The 19126-nt window shown below is 37.0% G+C and overlaps 1 protein-coding gene across 1 annotated transcript in view; it reads right to left on the bottom strand.

Annotated features, from left to right (window-relative positions):
* The window catches only part of rimbp2b (RIMS binding protein 2b), a 155069-nt gene that overhangs the window by 102427 nt on the left and 33516 nt on the right, over positions 1-19126 (bottom strand). Inside the window, exon 2 of the mRNA XM_049485760.1 lies at positions 2545-2628. The gene's annotated coding sequence lies outside the window, so the exon portion shown is untranslated. The remainder of the gene's footprint in view (positions 1-2544; positions 2629-19126) is intronic.

The following is a 19126-nucleotide window of genomic DNA, read 5'->3' as shown; positions in this document are numbered from 1 at the left end:
TGCCGGAACAGAAATAAAACTGCAGATATGTTCTGATAAAGGGGTTATTTTCAAAACCTGAATAGTGAGAGACCTATAAACCTGTTTTTTTGTCTTTAAAGCAACATCATGTAACATTTTATTTCAAAGCAGCTTCAGAATCATGCTGATGCTCCACTGACCACATAGGGTCTGAATGCTGCTGTTGCACTATGGAACTCTCTACTGAACTGTGTAAAGCTGTGTATTAATAATAAAGCCAAGTGTTAAATAAACCCCCACATGGTTGATTTAAACTATTAGTCACTCTAACATCACTAATCATTGCATAATTATGGAAGGTTAGCTTGTGTTGGTTTCTAAATACAGAATAAAACAGCTCTGTAGTTCTCATTGAATTTCCAGCACTTTATCAAACTTTAATTACGGTATTTTTCGCACTATAAGGCACCCTCAAAATCCTAATTAATGTCCTAAAAATTGTGCGTTTTTTTTATAATCCAGTGCGCCTTATGAATTAATTTTACCAGTCAGGATGTAAAGAGCAGTAAAGCCACTCTACTAAAGGACAGCGTTATACAGGAGTTTCAGTTTAGTTCTCGAGCAGTATTAGCATTAGCTGCTAACCACTCTAAGCGCTAGCTCTTTCACCATTCAGACGTATTATCAGCCTGTAGTCTGCTGCTAACACCAGCTAAAACTGCTGAAGCAGCATTAGCATTACCTGCTAACCGCACTAAGCGCTTGGTCTTTTGTCGTTTAGAGGTGAATATATTAGACTGCAGTCTGCATGTTTACTGTGTTAAAAAAAGCTACATGGGACGAACCGCTAGCTAATATCACCCTGGTTTACCGGAAACACTCAGGGTTCCTCAGTGTTGCTCTGTTGGAGGAGGCTAGCGCAAGTGGTTAGCTGCTAATGATATGATAGTTAAAATCTGGAAATCTAAGCTTATTGTAAATAAACGGAAGTGTTTTACTCACCCAAACAAACAGTTTTCAGGAGAGAAATCTGTGTAGATTAACAACAAGCGCTCGTTTCACTTTAAAAGAAAATATACATATATATATATATATATATATATATATATATATATATATATATATATATTTATATATATATATATATATATATATATATATATATATATTTACTTAACTTAGCTTAGCTCTGCTGCAGAATTAGGAGGAAAACATGGCGGCACCCCAGTTTCTTACTAGTCTCACATAATGCCCCTTATAACCCAGTGCAGCTCATGTATGAAAATACATCAGAAAATAGACGTTAATTGATAGTGCACCTTATAATCCGATGTATTGAGTATATTGTATAGTTTTTTTATCTATCATTGAGTAAAGAGGGTGGTGCCAACACCTAGTTGCCTCCAACCAAAAAAGTAAAAAAAAAAAAAAAAAAACAGTGTGGGGTTGGGCAGTATATTTGTCTATTTTGGGATTAAACTGAAATATTTAACTATATCAAATCACTTTAACACCTTTTAAATAAAAAATTACACTTATTTACAATTCTCTAAATGCTGCTTTAGTGCATTTCAGCTTGTTAATGAGTGCATGTGTACAGCTGTCTATAAGGGAACACTCCAAGTGGGATTTTTATTTAAAGCAGTGGAGTAAAATTGAATTACACTTTTTTACAGCAAATTTGTAATAAATTAAATGTAATTCATTTAGTTCATTTTTATTATTTTTACTATTAAATTATTATTTCAAAAACACTAATAACATTAACAATAATTCAACAATAAATGGAAGATTTAACCACTAAAAACAGTACAAGACATGGAGAATTTAGCCCCAAGTCTAAAGAACTAAAAGTGCCTAAAAGCTGCTGAAGAAGCCCTTACTAAGACAACCAAACTGCTGAAGCTCTCAGAACTGCTGTTCTTAGAATAATGGATTGACTAGTCCAGATTCTGATCATCAACATCATGGACAGTAAGAATGAAGCATAAAACACTCTATTAAGAATGAACATAGGAGATCTTCCTGCAGTATTCAGGTATAATACCCCCACCACAGTGTTTAACAGATGATGGGATTTGTTTTGAATCTTTGACAGAGAAGAACATTCCATTAAAATGTCTATCAAGAAGCTGTAATAAAGGGTAAAGTCAAATCATTTAAAGGTAGAATAAATGCATTCTGGTGTATAATGCAGAAATATCTAGTACTTAATGACTGTTGACAGGAGATAGGAGGAAATAAATGAAAGATGCGCTGGGAAATGCTGCATACTCTATGTGTGAAAGTAAAGTATTTTATTAAAATGAAATTTCCACTTATCACATCCTTCTCCAAGTAACCTAAATTTGAAACTGAAGCACACAGCATTACATCTATCACTTCAGCAGCGCGCTCAGAATGAATGCGCTTCGTCCCGCTGTGCAGCCAGAATAACACTGACATGTCAGTTCAATATTTCACAACTTTATCGACACCTCTGCAGGGGAGAACTCCCCGGAGACGAGGCAAATATGGCACTTCGGCCTGGAAGCACGAGCGGGAGGAGAGCAGCAGAAGAGACTTCATTTCAGAAGCTCTTACCAGGGTTTGACATGACTGGCTCTTTCTCTTCACCTCCTCTTCGAGAACTTCACACTCCTTTCTTTTCCTGCAGATCTCAGTCTCCTGGGTGACGATGAGGGGGAACAAACAAACAAACAAACACAGTTAAAACAGATTCTGCTTGCTTTTAGCGGAGGTGTAGTTTTTAATAAATAGCTCTCCCTTAAGGGAAGAGGCAGAGGGATGCTGAGCAGAAATGTCTGTCTGTGTGTGTGTGTGTGTGTTGTAAAAGCATTCTCAGAAGTACACTATAGAAGCTATTTCATATACAGCATACAGCTCCAGAAACAATTAGAGACCACATCAAAATGAGGAAATTTTCTCTGAATATGTTTGAGGAATATAATATAAAAAAAATTTGTTTTATTCTATGAACTACTGACAACATGTCTTCCAAATTCCCCAAATAAGAGACCACTTACAAATTACACAGACAAACACTCACTGTCTATTCCTGCACTGGTTGGATATTTACAAAAGCCCTTCTAGAAGACTGTGATGCTAATACTCAACACTGCTTATAGCCACCTAACCCAAAACAAAGATGGATGCGTTTGTGTGGCAGTGTAAACAGCAAAAAACACTTTGGGCCACATTTAAATGTGGCACTGAAATCCTGTGATTCTGGCAAAGAAGAAGAAATTAAGTCTTCAGTTACACAGTGCAGGCTGTTTAAACAAATATCAGATATGTCACATTAAAATGATGGTGTAAACAGGGCCAATTTCACCTGCAGTGTGAAAGTGACCTTAGACATTTTGGACCAGAAGGTTACTGGTTCAATCCACTAGACCAGCAGAAAGGTTGTGCAGGGAAGTGAGGTATAGCATCAAACTCGAGGAAGCTCAGACACAGGAGATTTAATAAAGAAAAAGAGCACTAGTGTAACACAGCTAGCTTTTAACAGATAGAGACAGAGAGAGAGAAAAAAAGAGAGACAGAGAGAGAGAAAAAGTAAGAGAGAGAGAGAGAGAGAGAGACAGAGAGAGAAAAAGAGACGCAGACAGAGAGAGACAGAGAGACACAGACAGAGAGAGACAGAGAGAGAGAAAGAGAGAGAGACAGAGAAAGAGAGAGACCGAGAGAGACAGAGAGAGAGAGGGAGAGAGAGAGACAGAGAAGAATAAGGAAGGGATCAGCAAGTGACAGTTAGTTATTAGACTTATTTTATTTAATGTTTTTTTTATTTAAATGCATGTGCTGTTCTTTTCCTTATTTTATAAGTTTGGTTTAAATCTATTTTATTTTATATTTTATTTTAATATAAATGTCTTATTTCCTACTATTTTATGAAATTGTTACTTTTTAATTGTTTTATTTGTTTTATATTACTTTTACATTTTGCTGATTTATTTAATTTTATTGTGAAGCACATTGAGCTGCATTTTTAAGTATGAAAGGTGCTATATAAATAAAGTTTATTATTATTATTATTATTATTATTATTATTATTATTATTATTATTAACTAAATACAGCAGCTGTAGAGGATAATAAGTAAACTGTTCTCAGAACAGCCCATATTCCAATAATCAACATCATTAAACATGTTTGAGACGACTTTTGGACGGTAAAAATAAAGCATAAAAACACTCTATTAACACTTATTAGAACTTTGGAGATCTTCCTGCAGTATTCAGGTATAATACGCCCACCACCATGTTTAACAGATGAGAGGATTTGTTTTGAATCTTTGGCAGAGCGGAATGTTTTAAAAACTTCCATCAGGAAGCTGTAATAAAACTAGAATAAATGCTTTCTGGTGTATGATGTAGAAACAAATGCCCACAGTGAGCATTAGGGAATCAAATAACAGGAACATGCAGAATATGTGCCCTTTAACTCTAAATAAAGCAGCTGTAGAAGATGATGATAAACACACTGATAGATGATAGACTTGAAGGTAGGGTTTCCCCGCTGTCTTCTCCACAGCTGAAATGATCAGTGTCCTGTGTGTGTGTATCAGTGCAGGCTTGCTTAGCCCTCAGCACCATGTACAAGACTGATGAGCTTCACTGTTAATGTCACTCTCTAATTAGATCCCCCTACGAGACTCTCTCTCTCTCTCTCTCTCTCTCTCTCTCTCACACACACACACACACACACACACATATTTACTGCATGTGTGCTGTAATTTTCCAAACGCTCCATACACAACCCGATTCCATGCTGTATCAGCTAACAGTTAAACCTCTTTCCCCCACAGCCTCTGGAGACACAGGTAAAGCCTCTGTGTGTGTATGTGTGTGTGTGTGTGTATTTGTAAGGGAGGTAGGGAGGGGACTCTGTGTAGGAGTGTGTGCGTGGGAGGCTACAGATGGCCGTTCTGTCCGTAATGGCTGTGGCGGTCCCACACACACACACACACACACACACACACACAACATAAGCTGCGTGTGTGTGTGTGTTCTGTATGTGTATAGATCCATCCTGTTCACTGAAACAGAGTGTGGGTGTGAAACTGCACAAAACCACCAACTTAAAGCAGCACTCCAGTATTTTCCACCAGATCTGAGTGTGCTGTACCTGTAGAGTGAAGCTGATCTTCACAGACTTCACAGACTTTCTATAACAGAAAAGAAAATCTATTCTCTTTAAACTCTCCTACAGTACAAGTCAATAGGCAGATGGTTTAGCACACTTCCAGCAGTTTCTATTATGGATGTGTTCTGAGTCAGCAGCTGTTCAGCTCCTTTCTGTAGCTCTGCAAAGTGAAACATGAAAAAAAATCTCTCTGCTGGAAGCTTAAATGCTATGTGATAATCCTGTGATAATACATTACAATGACTACAATGATTACACAAACATAAAAAGATTTACTAAATGATTGGAAAGTGTTAATGAACCTAGTTTAGTCAACAGTTTTCAGATTTTTTAGTAGTATTCAGTTTTCAGTAATACTAAATGTTTTAAATAGCTACTAAAACAACTTGTTAACTACAAAAATTATTTAGAAACTATGAATCTTATTTAGTAATTACCAATTAAATATTCAGTAACTAAAAAAGCATTTATTATATAATAATAAAATAGTCAGTACCTAAAATAAGTACTCTAATTACATATACTAAAATGAGGAAATACTAAAATTATTCAGTAACTCATAAAGCATTTAGTACCTTATAATAAGTATCCAGTACCTATAGAGGCACTATAATTATATTTGAGCAAGTACTAAAAATACTAAGTAACAATTAAGCATTAAGTATCTAATAATAAAGTACTCAGCACCAAAAATAAGTATTGTAATTGCATATACTAAAATAAGCAAATACTAGAATTATTCAGTAATTAATAAATACTTTAGTAACTAATTATAAAGTATTCAGTACCTAAAATAATGACATATACTAAAAATGAGTAAATATTAAAACAAATTTTAGTAACTAATAAATCCTTTAGTACCTATTAATAAAGTATTCAGTACCTAAAAAAAATTACTGGAATGGCATATACTAAAATGAGTAAATACAAAATTTTTTTAGTAACTAATAAATTCTTTAGTACCTGATAATAAAGAATTCAGTACCTAAAATAATTACTATAATGACATATACTAAAACTAGTAAATACTACAATTTTTCAGTAACTAATAAATCCTTTAGTACCTAATAATAAAGTATCCAGCACATATAGAGTACTATAATTATATTTCAGTAAATAAAAAAATATTTAGTAACTAATAAAGCATTTAGTAACTAATAAAGTATTCAGTACCTAAAATAATTACTGTAATGACATATACTAAAATGAGTAAATACTAAACATTTTCAGTAACTAATAATAATAAAGTATCTATTACTTATAGAGGTAATATAATAATATTTGAGTAAGTAATAAAAGTATTTAGTAACTAATAAATCATTTAGTACCTAATAATAATGCATCCAGAACCTATAAAGGTACTATAATCATATTCGAGTAATTACTAAAAATATTCAGTAACTAATAAAGCATTTAGTACCCAATAATAAAGTATTCAGTACATAAAATAAGTACTGTAATGACATATACTAAAATTAGTAAATACAAAAATTATTCAGTAACTAATAAAGCATTAGTGCCTAATAATAAAGTATCCAATGCTTAAATAAGTAACATAAATATTTTTCAGTAAGTACTAAAAATTCACTAACTACTAAAGCATTTAGGAACAACAAACAATTTTAAAGGAAGTAAAGGAAGTAAAGGAGTAAAGGAAATTAAATTACTAATAAAATTAGTAGTCACAAAATAAGTATTCAGTAACTACTGATAAAGTATGTCATGTCTAATAAAGTTTTCAGTAACTGTTAAAAAATACTTAGTATTTAAACATATTTAGTAACTAATAATGCATTCAAATACTTCTAACAATTTTGACTAAAGGAAATATAACTATTGAACTATTGAATAATGTTTTTCAATAACTTCTCATTTTTTAATTATCTAAGTAGTTAATTACTAATTACAAAAAAGCCATTTCTAATAATGTTAGGAAAAACTAATAATAAGTACTAAAATTATTCCATTACTACAAATAAAGTGTTCAGCGACACTTGTCACAGACTTGTCACAGCTCTATAGTTGCACTAATCCTCATTTTACAATGCGAGTTCCCCAAGTGAGACTTCCACAATCTAACATCTACCTCTATCCAAATATTCTATTTGATATATATTTTTAATATACATATAATGTGATTTGTAACTGTAAACAATTTAGATGTACTCGTTATGAGATCCTGTTGCTGTAGGATTGTTGCTTTCCTTTCGGTGATAAACACAAAAACAATTCAGACTGCTGAACGCTGCTTTATGATGACCTGTGGATTCTCCGTTAAGCATTTTAACTGCTAAATAATTCCTAAGCCAATTTACTAAGTAAATTTAATTCATTTTTAATTCAAGTATTAGAACAGCTTTAGTACTGTCTGAGATACTGATAACAGAAAGCAGAACAATACTGCAAGCCAGAGCACAGAACAGGACCAAAGCAACAATTCAATAAGCCAGATAAACTCATTATAAATTCCTGTAATATACTATAGTCTGTATTATGCTGCAGAGTAAAAGGCAGTGAGGGAGATCAGTGCAGAGAGTATGGTTATAATAATAACTCACTTCATACAGTAAAATCATCACTCTTCACTCTGAGAGTGCACTTTAACTCAGCACGGTGCAAACTTAGCTGAAAAGGAATATTTATAAGACATGACTTCATAACTCAAGTTCATTTATTACTCATAGTTCACATATGGGAGTCTAGTCATTAAGTGTGGTGTTTAGAGCATGTTATGTCTGCGGTGACGTCCTGTTGTTCACCAGTGTTTTCAGGACTATAAAAAGCACAGTGCCTTCTGAGGACATCTAATAGGCTAACAGGACAAATACACATAACAATGATATTTCTGTCTCAACTAATCAATATGACATTTAATCCCTTAAGAGTTTGGCAAACTATGACTAATGTTAATGTATAAATGGGTCAAAACAAATCTTTTACTGGATATTGTATCTAACATAAGGAATTCTATATGAGAAATGTATTCCACATGTTTTATGATTTTATCTGCAGCTCATTATAAATTAACGTGTGAAATGTAGAATTTGAGAGTGTGTGTAGCTATACATGTAACAAAACTATCATATTTTTCCCACTATAAGGCGTAATTAAAATTATTTTATTTTCCAAAAAATCATCACTGCGCTTTATTATGGATGAATTTTATCAGTCAGGTTGTAAGGAGCAGTAAAGCCACTTTGCTGAAGTTTAGTACTACAGCACCGAGGCTGAAGCAGTATTAGCATTAGCTGCTATCTTTTTTACCGTTCAGAGGTGAGTAATATCAGCCTGTAGCCTGCTGCTAACCGCTGCTAATGTAAAATTAGCATTAGCCACTAATCTCACTTTTTTGCTGTTCAGAGATGAGTATGACCAGTCTGTAGCCTGCTGTTAACCTCTAGCTCTTGCTCTGCTGAAGCATTAGCAATTTGCTGCTAACCACGCAAAGTGCTAATCTTAAAAAAGTAAAGTAAAAAAGTAAAGTCTTTTACCGTTTAGAGGTGAGTATATTAGGCTGTAATCTGTGCGTTTACCGTGTTAAAACAAGATACATTGTGATTTATTCTATAAACTACGGACAACATTTTTAATCAAATAAAATTATAAATAAAATTACTGTAATTTAGAGCGTTTGTTTGCAGAAAATTAAAAACAGCTAAAAAGATACAGAGCTTTCAGACCACAAATAATGCAAAGAAAACAAGTTCATGTTTAGTTCAAGTTTGAAGAGTTCAGAAATCTATATTTGGTGGAATAACCTTGGTTTTTAATGCATCTTTAATGCATCTTGGCATGTTCTCCTCCACCAGTCTTACACACTGCTTTTGGATAACTTTATGCCACTCCTGGTGCAAAAATTCAAGCAGTTTAGTTTGGTTTGATGACTTGTGATCATCCATCTTCCTCTTGATTATATTCCAGAGGCTTTCAATTTGGTAAAATCAAAGAAACTCATTTTTTTCCAGAGCCTTGTAATACATTTTTCTGCTAACAGAAAAGAGAAAGTCAGCCAGCTAAAATGACAAAGGTAGGGCTAGCATTTCAAGAGCTAGCTAACTCACATGAAAAGCTAATTAAAGGTAGAATATAAATGTATGCTCGCTACACTGGAGCCCACATATACATATATAAGTGTATTAAAGCATTTTCCACTGAGGATATGAGTTACAGATCAGGCTACATCAGGGAACGCTTATTCCTTAAACTCTCCAGACCTGTAGAGGTTAATGGCTGTAGTATTTCAGCGTAATTTGGAGCCGGGAAGTTGTCTTTACAGTAGATTTACAGTATTTAATATTGATTGGCCCGTATTGTTTGGTGGATGTGTCCCCGGTGTGCCGCTGCCCGCTGGCTTTAGAGCTGTCGTATAGTTCTGTACTCGCTCATGTTATGTAGCTTGCTGTAACACACACTTACAGGGCCTGCTGCATGTCGTACTGGTGTTTAATGGCCGACGTGGCGCTTTGGGTTGTTTGTGACACGCAGCTAAGCGACACAATGAATATTTAACTCACACACAGCCCCTCTGGCCCCCCAGCAGCCATTTGTCTTTAAGCAAAGCAAATCTGTTCAGTTACAGCCCCCAAACCCTCACTCAGAGCCAGACAGACCCGGCCCAGCCACACTGCATCAGCACAATCAGCTACGAATGGAGAAAAGGAGAGAGAGAGGAAGTGCCCCGCCCCAACTGTGTAAAACTAATATTAGTATTATACACAAATACTATAAGGTATATATTTATACTACTCTTATTAGTGCATGATTGGCAGGTTAGTACACAAAATATTACCATACTAATCCATTTTGAATTAACATAAGGAATCATGTTGTAACTTAAAAGTGTTAAACAAATCAAAATACTCTATGAAGCATTTAGATGGCTCTTATCTGGGGTGCTGTTAACTTGCAGTTTTGAGTCTGGTAACTCTGAAGAACTTATCCTGTGCAACAAAGGTAACTCTTGCTGTTCCTTTCCTGAGGGGTGGTCCTTATGAGAGCATTCACCATAATGTTTTTGATGGACATGAGGATACTTTTTAACGTTCTTGAAATGTTTCAGATTGACTGACCTTCATTTCTTAAAGTCATTATTTTCTTTAATTAGTTGAGCAGTTCTTGCTGTAATATGCATTAGGACTGGGCACTATATATATATATATATATATATATATATATATATATATATATATATATTAAAAAATATCAATATATTTTCATATGTGATGTAAGACAAGACAATATTCTTTATATCGATATAGATTACGTGACTTACAGTGATCCCCGTCAGTTCTCCCGCTGTGTCTCTGTACAGCCTCACCTAGCCCTGCCCCCCTCCCTCCCTCCAGGCAGCGAGAGCGAGAGAGCAGGCGTCAGAGAAACCCAACGTTACAGTTCATTTCCAGATAGTTTGGATTCAGCGAGTCAGATGAGCAGCAGAATAAGGTATTTTGTAGAGCAGGGGTCAGTAATAGGCGGACCTGGTCCACTATTAAGAACTAGTTCATTTCGACAGGGTTTATTTTGAATGGAGGTTTTGCTGTGCAGGAAACTCAAAGACCAATCGCCTGCATTCTTAATAAAGTGTGGAGCGCACAGAGGAGAGATACGAAGCTCATTCAGATGCTGTCCTTTATAAAAACACACAGTGAAAGCAGAACCCGACTTTTCAGCCAAACAGCAGCACATCACATGTTCTGAAGCATCACCACCGAACTAAACACTGATCTTTAGAGCAGACACACCCACTCTAACCTGAACTGACCAATCAGCTCCTTCACATGGGTATGAGAATAGCCATGACCTGAAAATATCGAGATCGAGGTTTTGATCCATATCGCCCAGTCCTATTATGGATTATTAGAACATTAGTCAAATAGAGCTATTCACCAACTTTACCTCTTCACAACTTTACAACTGATGCTCTCAAACACATTAAGAGGGCAAAAAGTTAATGTAAAAGGTCTTGACAAGTTCAGCACAACTGTTACCTGAAAGCTGATCATTCCAAGTGACTCTACCTCATGAAGCTGACTGAGAAAAAGCACAAAACCTGCTATTTTACACTATTGGATGATCTGGCGATTAACAGGTGAGAAGGGCATCCTAGCAACCAGCGCCATGGAGACGGCTCAGTCGTAACCTGACCACCAGGTGTTGACCTGGCCATTTAGAGCAGATAGCGGAGGATCGGTGGTAAAGGACGGGTCACTAATACGGGGGCATCACATTACCACATCAAACACAACCCCAGAGAAGCTCAGCTCACACACACTCTTCTGGATTCTGTATTGGCTAGAACTTGGCGATAAGATATGTATCGTGATACAGGGGTTACAATAATGCATACAATAATGTAAATATAATCTGAAAAGAAAAGTTCACTTTTTTATGCAAGCAGAACCAAGCTGGAATCAGGTATATGAGGTATAGCACCTGTTAAGCATGGTAGTGGTAGCATCATGCACTGGGGCTGTTTTACTGTCAGTGGAACTAAAATATATCACATAGCGCAAGAGGTTCAATCTCAAAATTGTTCAGCATGACATGAAACCATCAGCTTGTGTGTCTCCAAACTTTTGAATGGTAATTTATAAACTGTAAACAAAAATCCATCCACTACATAACCATCCATATTTCTGGGATTCAATACAGTATTTCAAAACATGACGATACAACATAAGATTGTGATACTTCAACGCATTGATATTTTTTCTATGAAAAAAGCATGATATTGTGTTACCATATATACTGTAATATACTGTATATATATTTTTTGATACCATAAAACACAATATATTTCTAAATATATTGATATTTATACCACAAAACATATTATTGCCATTCTTTACTGTATTGATATGTTCTTCAACCTCAAACATATCACGATACTTTGATATATCAATATTATTCTACACCCTGTGTATGTGTGTGTGTGTGTGTGTGTGTGTGTGCAGTGGGAAATCACTTTGCAGAGCAAATATGTTAACAGGGCTGAGAGCAGCACTGTAGAGCAGCTTGATGATATTAAAACAGGGGAGAGCAGTGGACCTCTGACCACTCTATTACTCTCACTCCCTCACACACACACACACACACTCTCTCTCTCTCACACACACACACACACACACAGACTGGTCCAACCTCACACTAATCCCTGACTTGGCTGCTAATCAGCAGAGCGTGCACACACACACATACGATGGCTATCAGAGATCACTGGAAAGGCCAAGAGAATTACATAACATCAGAGAGATTGTGTGTGTGTGTGTGTATTTGTGTGTGTGTGTGTGTGTGTGTGTGAGAACCTACTGCTGAGGTCCAAAGCTAGCACCCTAACACACTCATATGTGGCACACATGCTAACACAAGCACAGTGATGCTGACCAACACACACCCATTCTGACGTGCACAGCCCTACATTTAAACAGATCACGCACAAACACACACACACAGGAAACGACAGAACGAGAGAGAGAGAAAGAGAAAGAGAGAGAGAGAGAGAAAATGAGAGAGAGAGAGATAAAGAAATACATAGGGACAAAGCAGGATTTACCGCCTAAATCCCTCTGTTCAGCAGGAAGCCGGTAGTGAGAGAATGAATGAGCATTCCTTCACTCTTTTTCTGCTGTACTGCTCCTTTCTTACGTATGTGCAACGTCACACACACACACACATACTCTCTCTCACACACACACACACACACACAGATCTGCCCATGCACCACCACTCTCACGAGCACATGAGTATAAGTGGGATCGGCTCTGACTCATCTCTGCTATTGTTCAGAGCAATTTTCAGCAAAGTCCAAACAGCCTCTTTTCCAAAGCCCTTTACACAGACACACAGACACACACACACACACACACACACACACAATTACACTCTGCAGACTGTGGATGATTTTCCCACGTAGTCTTCAATGTCACTCTGGACCAATTTGTGTTTTTAAGGCCAATACTGGTAGCCAAGTGTATTTCAGCTTGATTGGCTGATCGTCGATATCGATAAAGATCTGAGTTCGATATCACATTTCTGGCAAACTCCGTTACAAATCATCATCTTCTGGACTTCTGTAATGTTCATGTGTTGTTAATTTTGGTGGTAGTTAAAATAGGTCTGCCCTGTTTGCTTTTTTGTGTGGATAGTGGTGTTTGTTAGCTCTGCTGTGTTCTTACTCTCACTGTACTGGGCATAAAGATGCACTCTCGAGAGGGTTATCTAGTTAGTGGCGTTAATAGTCTTTACTCTGCTTCTTCTTTGAGACACTTTAGTCTTGTACATTTGCAGCACGGCAAAAGTTTCCAAAGCTAAATATTACTTCTCACTTTCATCCACTGGTTCCTAGTTATGAGCTGTGGGACTGGCAACCAGCTTACTTGCCTTGGAACGTTTGAAGTCATGGAGGACATCACACCTTCTTTAACAAGAAAATGTAAGACAGTTAAAAAGCTCTGTGAAACAGTTAAAAAGCTCGGCGCGACAGTTAAAAAGCTCTGCGAAACAGTTAAAAAGCTCCGCACAACAGTAGCTGAGCTCCGCGGTACAGTTAAAAAGCTCTGCGCGACAGTTAAAAAGCTCTGCAAAACAGTTAAAAAGCTCTGTGCGACAGTAGCTGAGCTCCGCGGTACAGTTAAAAACTCTGCGCGACAGTTAAAAAGCTCTGCGCGAAAGTTAAAAAGCTCCGCGGTACAGTTAAAAACTCTGCGCGACAGTTAAAAAGCTCCACGGTATAGTTAAAAAGTTCCGTGTGACAGTAGCTGAGCTCCACAGTACAGTAAAAAACTCTGCAGTACAGTTAAAAAGTTCTGCGTGACAGTAGATGCAACCCCCCCAAAAAAAACTATTTTTTGAAAAATAAGAATCGATTCTGAATCGTTAAATGTTAGGAACGCGATTCAAGCCAAAACGTTTTTTTCCTGCACCCCTACAAAGAAAATTACCCCACAACACCATGAAAAACGAATTCCGTCTTGATAGGGCTATAGCCAATGTATCATGAAATGGATGAACCATCTGGGTCCTTTACAATAATAAAAATGACAATGACGATCAAACATAATATCGTCCACGTCTGTTATAGTATAATATTTAAAATCTATTTTCAAATTAAACACCACAACAACTGAATCAACTCCTGACTGAATCATAGTTCTGTAAGATTGTAGGATTGAATCGTTTTCTGAAGATGTGTAACAGAGCGGGATCAGTGTGAGGTGTGAGGTGTAAGGTGTGTGCTCCTGCTGTTTGCTGATGGTGGTCAGTGTCAGTGTGGGGTAGATTAGAGTGCTGGATTAGCACTGAGTCAGGAGTGTGTGAACACCTCCAGCTCCGACTCCAGCCCTACAGAGGAACGCAAAGACAGGCCAGACCAATTAACCTAATGCAGCGGAACATACACACACACCCCATCACAGCACAAATCGCAAGACAATAGCATATACACACACACACACACTTACACACAGAGAGACAGAAGTGTGGAAGTGCTGAGGAAGCAGTCCTGCAGAGACTCAGTGGAAAACAAATTGCTTTATTTTCTCTGCAAGCCAACAGTGCCTTCTGTTTGACTTTAGACAACACACACACACACAAACACACACAAAGTTTGGGTGGTATCCACTTTGTTCTTACTATTCCCAAACCCTCCTTAAAATTTAACCAGGCTGAAAACAGACAGAAACAGATATAAAGAGAGAAAGAAAGAAAGAACGAAAGGAGAAACAATGAGCACCTCACCAGCCTCTATAGCCACTGACTACAATAACTATATTTCCCATAAGCCACCACCTCATGATGTCACCGTAACACTTTTAACCTCCACCAGCTTGTTCTCCTGTTCCCTCTCACCTGAATACTGATCACATTCACATGCTTTTAAGAACCGCTGATTGTATACATAACTGTACTCAATGATTATTTAATCTATTACATCCTAATCCTCTCTCATATTCCATGTATTCTATACACAGTACCTCTTCCTGTGCCCCTCCCTCTCTCTCTCTCTCTCTGATTCTTTTTCTCTCTCCTTTTTCTGTAACCTTCACACTCTAACTGTTGTTGACATGCTCACTGGTCCTTATCTGAAGAGTGTGAGATGACAGGGCATTCTTCAAACTTAAGACAAGGTAAACAAGAAACAAACAAACAAACAACAACAATAACAAACACATCACATGACCTGTCACAGCACTGACATCTTACCCCACTACTAGAGCAGAGAGCACAGGACAAATTAAGAGAAACACAGAGAAGAAAGATGAGAGGATGCAGACGAGAAAAACCAAGAGAAGATAAGATACAAGAAGAGATTAAGGAAAAAAGGAAAAAAAAAATATGAAAAGAAGCAAAGAGATAGGGAAAGTGAAAAAGAGAACATGAGAAAAATCAAATGAAAAGAGACAATAGAAAAAGAGAATTGAAGGTTTGAGAAGATAAGTGGAAAGTTAGAGAAGAGAAGAGAAGAGAAGAGAAAACATAAAGCGGATTGAAGGTTTAAGAAAAAAAGTTATGATAAGTGGAAAATTGATGAGCAAGGGGACATGATAGGGAGATGCATTAAGAAAAAGAGAGCATGAGAAAAGAAGAAAAGAACCAAGTGTAAAAGAGAAAATAGGAGAAAATCGTAGACACTGAAGATGAGTGAAGAAACTAAAAGATATGAGAATATACGAAAAGAGAAAATACGAGAAAATATGAAAAAAGAAAAGAAGTGAATATACAAGAAAAAAAGAGCAGCGATGAAAAGATATGAACAGAGAAAATACGAGAAAATATGTGAAAATACAAGAGGAGAAAAGAAGAGACAAGGTGAAGATGTGAATAAAGAAAGGTTGTACAGAAAGAGTGGTGAATGATGAGTGTGTTCTGACCTTTCCCTGTATATCTCTCTCTCTGTCTTGCTCTCTCTCTATCTGTCTCTCTCTCTCTCTCTCACACACACACACACACACACATACACAAACAGAACACTCACTAACTTAATACAGTTTAGACACTCCACCCATCCTAATCTGATCTGCCTTTTAACAAGGTGAACACACACACACACACAACACACACACACACACACACACACACACACACACACACACACACACACACACACACACACACACACACACACACATTAATAAACATACAGGTTTCACACTCCACTTCAGGAGATTTGGAGATGAATGTCTTTTGTCTGGTACAGCAGGGGCAGAATTAACACAGGCCTGTAGCACTGCCAAGCACACACACAAACACACACACACACACACACTGGGAGAAGAATTAAAGCCGGAATTGTGTTGTGCTCTGTTTGTTTTTGGCATCAGACAAACACACATACACACACACACACACACACACACAGCTCAGCTCAGCTCTATTCAGAAAATTCACAGTGCTGATGAGTCACTCACTACTGTTCACCAACGTACACACACACACAAACTATGTCAACCAGCTCTAAATATAGTGTCGGTCTGAAATAGCAGCTATCACACACACACACACACACACACGCGTGATGGCAGAACACGTCATGTTCATCGACACAGCCCACCCAGCTCACACAGCTCCCTGAAGAGCCAAAATACTGACACACACACACACTGCGTTTATTTTCATCAACTTTCAGCACACACACAATCCTGACTCTTCAAAACTCTGAAGCAGAAATGATTTAGAGAGTATGGAAAAATGATAATTAATATAAAGAAATAAAATGTTATTTTAAATATTATTTTAATGCAGGCAGTGTGTAATGAGAAAAAAATATACTAAATAAAAAGTTAAGTTTGGCCTGGTGGCTTGGTAGTTAATATCAGGGTGGAGCTTCCATGTTTCCTCCCACAGTCAAAAAAACCTTAAGAACAGATAACCTGTTCACTCTAAATTACCCAGAAATTGGTTACTATGAACTGGCACTCTAAATTGCCCTGGAGTGTGTGTATGCGTGTGCATGCACCAATATGTATGTATTAGGGGTGTAACAGTGTTTGTATTGTTTACGAACCGTCAGAGTACGGGGGTCACGGTTCAGTTCGCGCAAACGCACACAAAATACATGGTACAGGCAGTCTTTAGGAGACTTGTGGAACCAATGACATGGTTCCCACGGGTCCTTAAAAAGTCTTAAAATGTCTTAAATTAAAATCCTGCTTAAATTGTCTTAAATTTGCTGTAGTATTCAATTTTCAGATGATGAGTTTAATGCCAGTGGGAAAACACAATGGCACACCGTGAACATCTAATCTAGTTAACATTAGCGGCGAGCTAGCTACGTTACTGAGGAGAGAACTAAGGTTAGCGGAGAGCTAGATAACATACTAACGTAAGCGGCAAGCTAGCTAAGCTGCCAGGAAGAGTAATAAGGTTAGTGGCGAGCTAGATATCACTCTGACCTTACCAGCGAGTTAGCTAAGCTACCAGGAAAAGAACTAAGGTTAGCGGCGAGCTAGCTATTATTCTGACCTTATCGGCGATGTTATCAGGCACCACTTTTAAAGAAGTAGCCAATAAGCCAGTAGTTAATAATGAATGGACATTGACAATCATTTATAGAGAAGATACTTGTTATACTATATTTTTCCGTATTATTTTTATTTTTGTTATTATTATTATTATTATTATTATTATTATTATTATCAGTAGTAGTAGTAATAGAAGTAGCAATAGTGTTAGTGGTAGTATTAGTATTATAAACATCATCACTACAATGTAATTGATCAATTCCTCTTTTTTCCATATATCCAAAAAGCTAAAAAAGAGCTCATGCACATTACATGTTATATTGGCTCTGTTCTGCATCACAATGGAACAAAATAAAAAACAATAAATTATTTTCTCCAAAAGAAATTATGACAACATTTTGGGTTCTTAAATTATATTTATTGAGGTCTTAAAAAAAGTTTTAAAAAGTATTAACTTTGATTAAAATAGTGCAAGAACCCTGAATGAACATAAACTGGAACTAACAGGAGTGTTGCACCCGGAAAGTGTAGCTGTAGCACTGTTGCTATAAGCAACTCGATACGGACTTAGCCTGCTGAGAAGTTTAGCTCTGAGCACACAGGCTGAGTTTGGTGACTGGAAACAGTGCACCAGAGAGTGGAAACGATACTCAAGGAGTTAGAGGACCTGTCTGCTGCTTTTAAATCAACTTTGTGGGAATTCTATGGGTTCCCTGTGAACTACAGCAGGGCTGGAGAGCGAGTGATGGACTGAACTAAAAGGCAAATTATACTTCTGCATCGAACCTATACCGTAGCCTATGCGTCACCACGTACCCTATGCTGTAGCTTGACACACGCCCCTCTGGAAATGTAAATACACAACGCAGACAACTGTAGCTGTGATTGGTCTGCTGGGGTTCTTGTCCCCTCCCACACATTCCTGCCTTCGCGGTTTAAACTGCACAGTGACGAAGAACCGCTGATCCGCGCACGCTGAAGTATAAACATGCTCTGCTGCGTAGCACACTCTCGCTGGATATGCTGTAGGCTACGGCGTAGGTTACGCGGTGAAGCAGAGTTGGTTAAGACAGTGTGTCAGCGCTGCTTGGTGGTTGTAGGGTATGTTTTTGGAAACACATCATCCAGACCTATCAATAACTAGAGTTAATAAAAAAGTAACTTCTGCAGAACTACTTAACCCCTTTGCAGCCACTCGATGTGAAATCAGACAGGTCCCAAGCCCTTACTCAAGTATTTTCAAAGCATTTTTCAAAGTTAAATTTTTTTCAGTTTGGTGCCTACTGTAAATATACTTATACTTATATTTATACTTATGTATAAATGTACAGAGAAGTGTAAAACAAAACATGGTTATAATAAAGTTCCATTGTTATTATGAAGTTAAAAAAGGAGCTGAACCGTGGGGTTTATTCCACGGTGTGAACCAAACCGTGAATTTTCTGTACCATTACACTCCTAATATGTATATATGTATGTGTGTCTGTGTATAATGTGTGTCTAAATGCTTTAGCATACTCCCAAAAAATGTTTTCATTAATGATTGTCTCACAATCACAA

This window comes from Astyanax mexicanus, chromosome 12 (assembly GCF_023375975.1).
Source record: "Astyanax mexicanus isolate ESR-SI-001 chromosome 12, AstMex3_surface, whole genome shotgun sequence".
In the NCBI taxonomy this organism is placed as follows: Eukaryota; Metazoa; Chordata; class Actinopteri; order Characiformes; family Acestrorhamphidae; genus Astyanax; species Astyanax mexicanus.
This window is presented reverse-complemented; position numbering and strand designations above follow the sequence as displayed.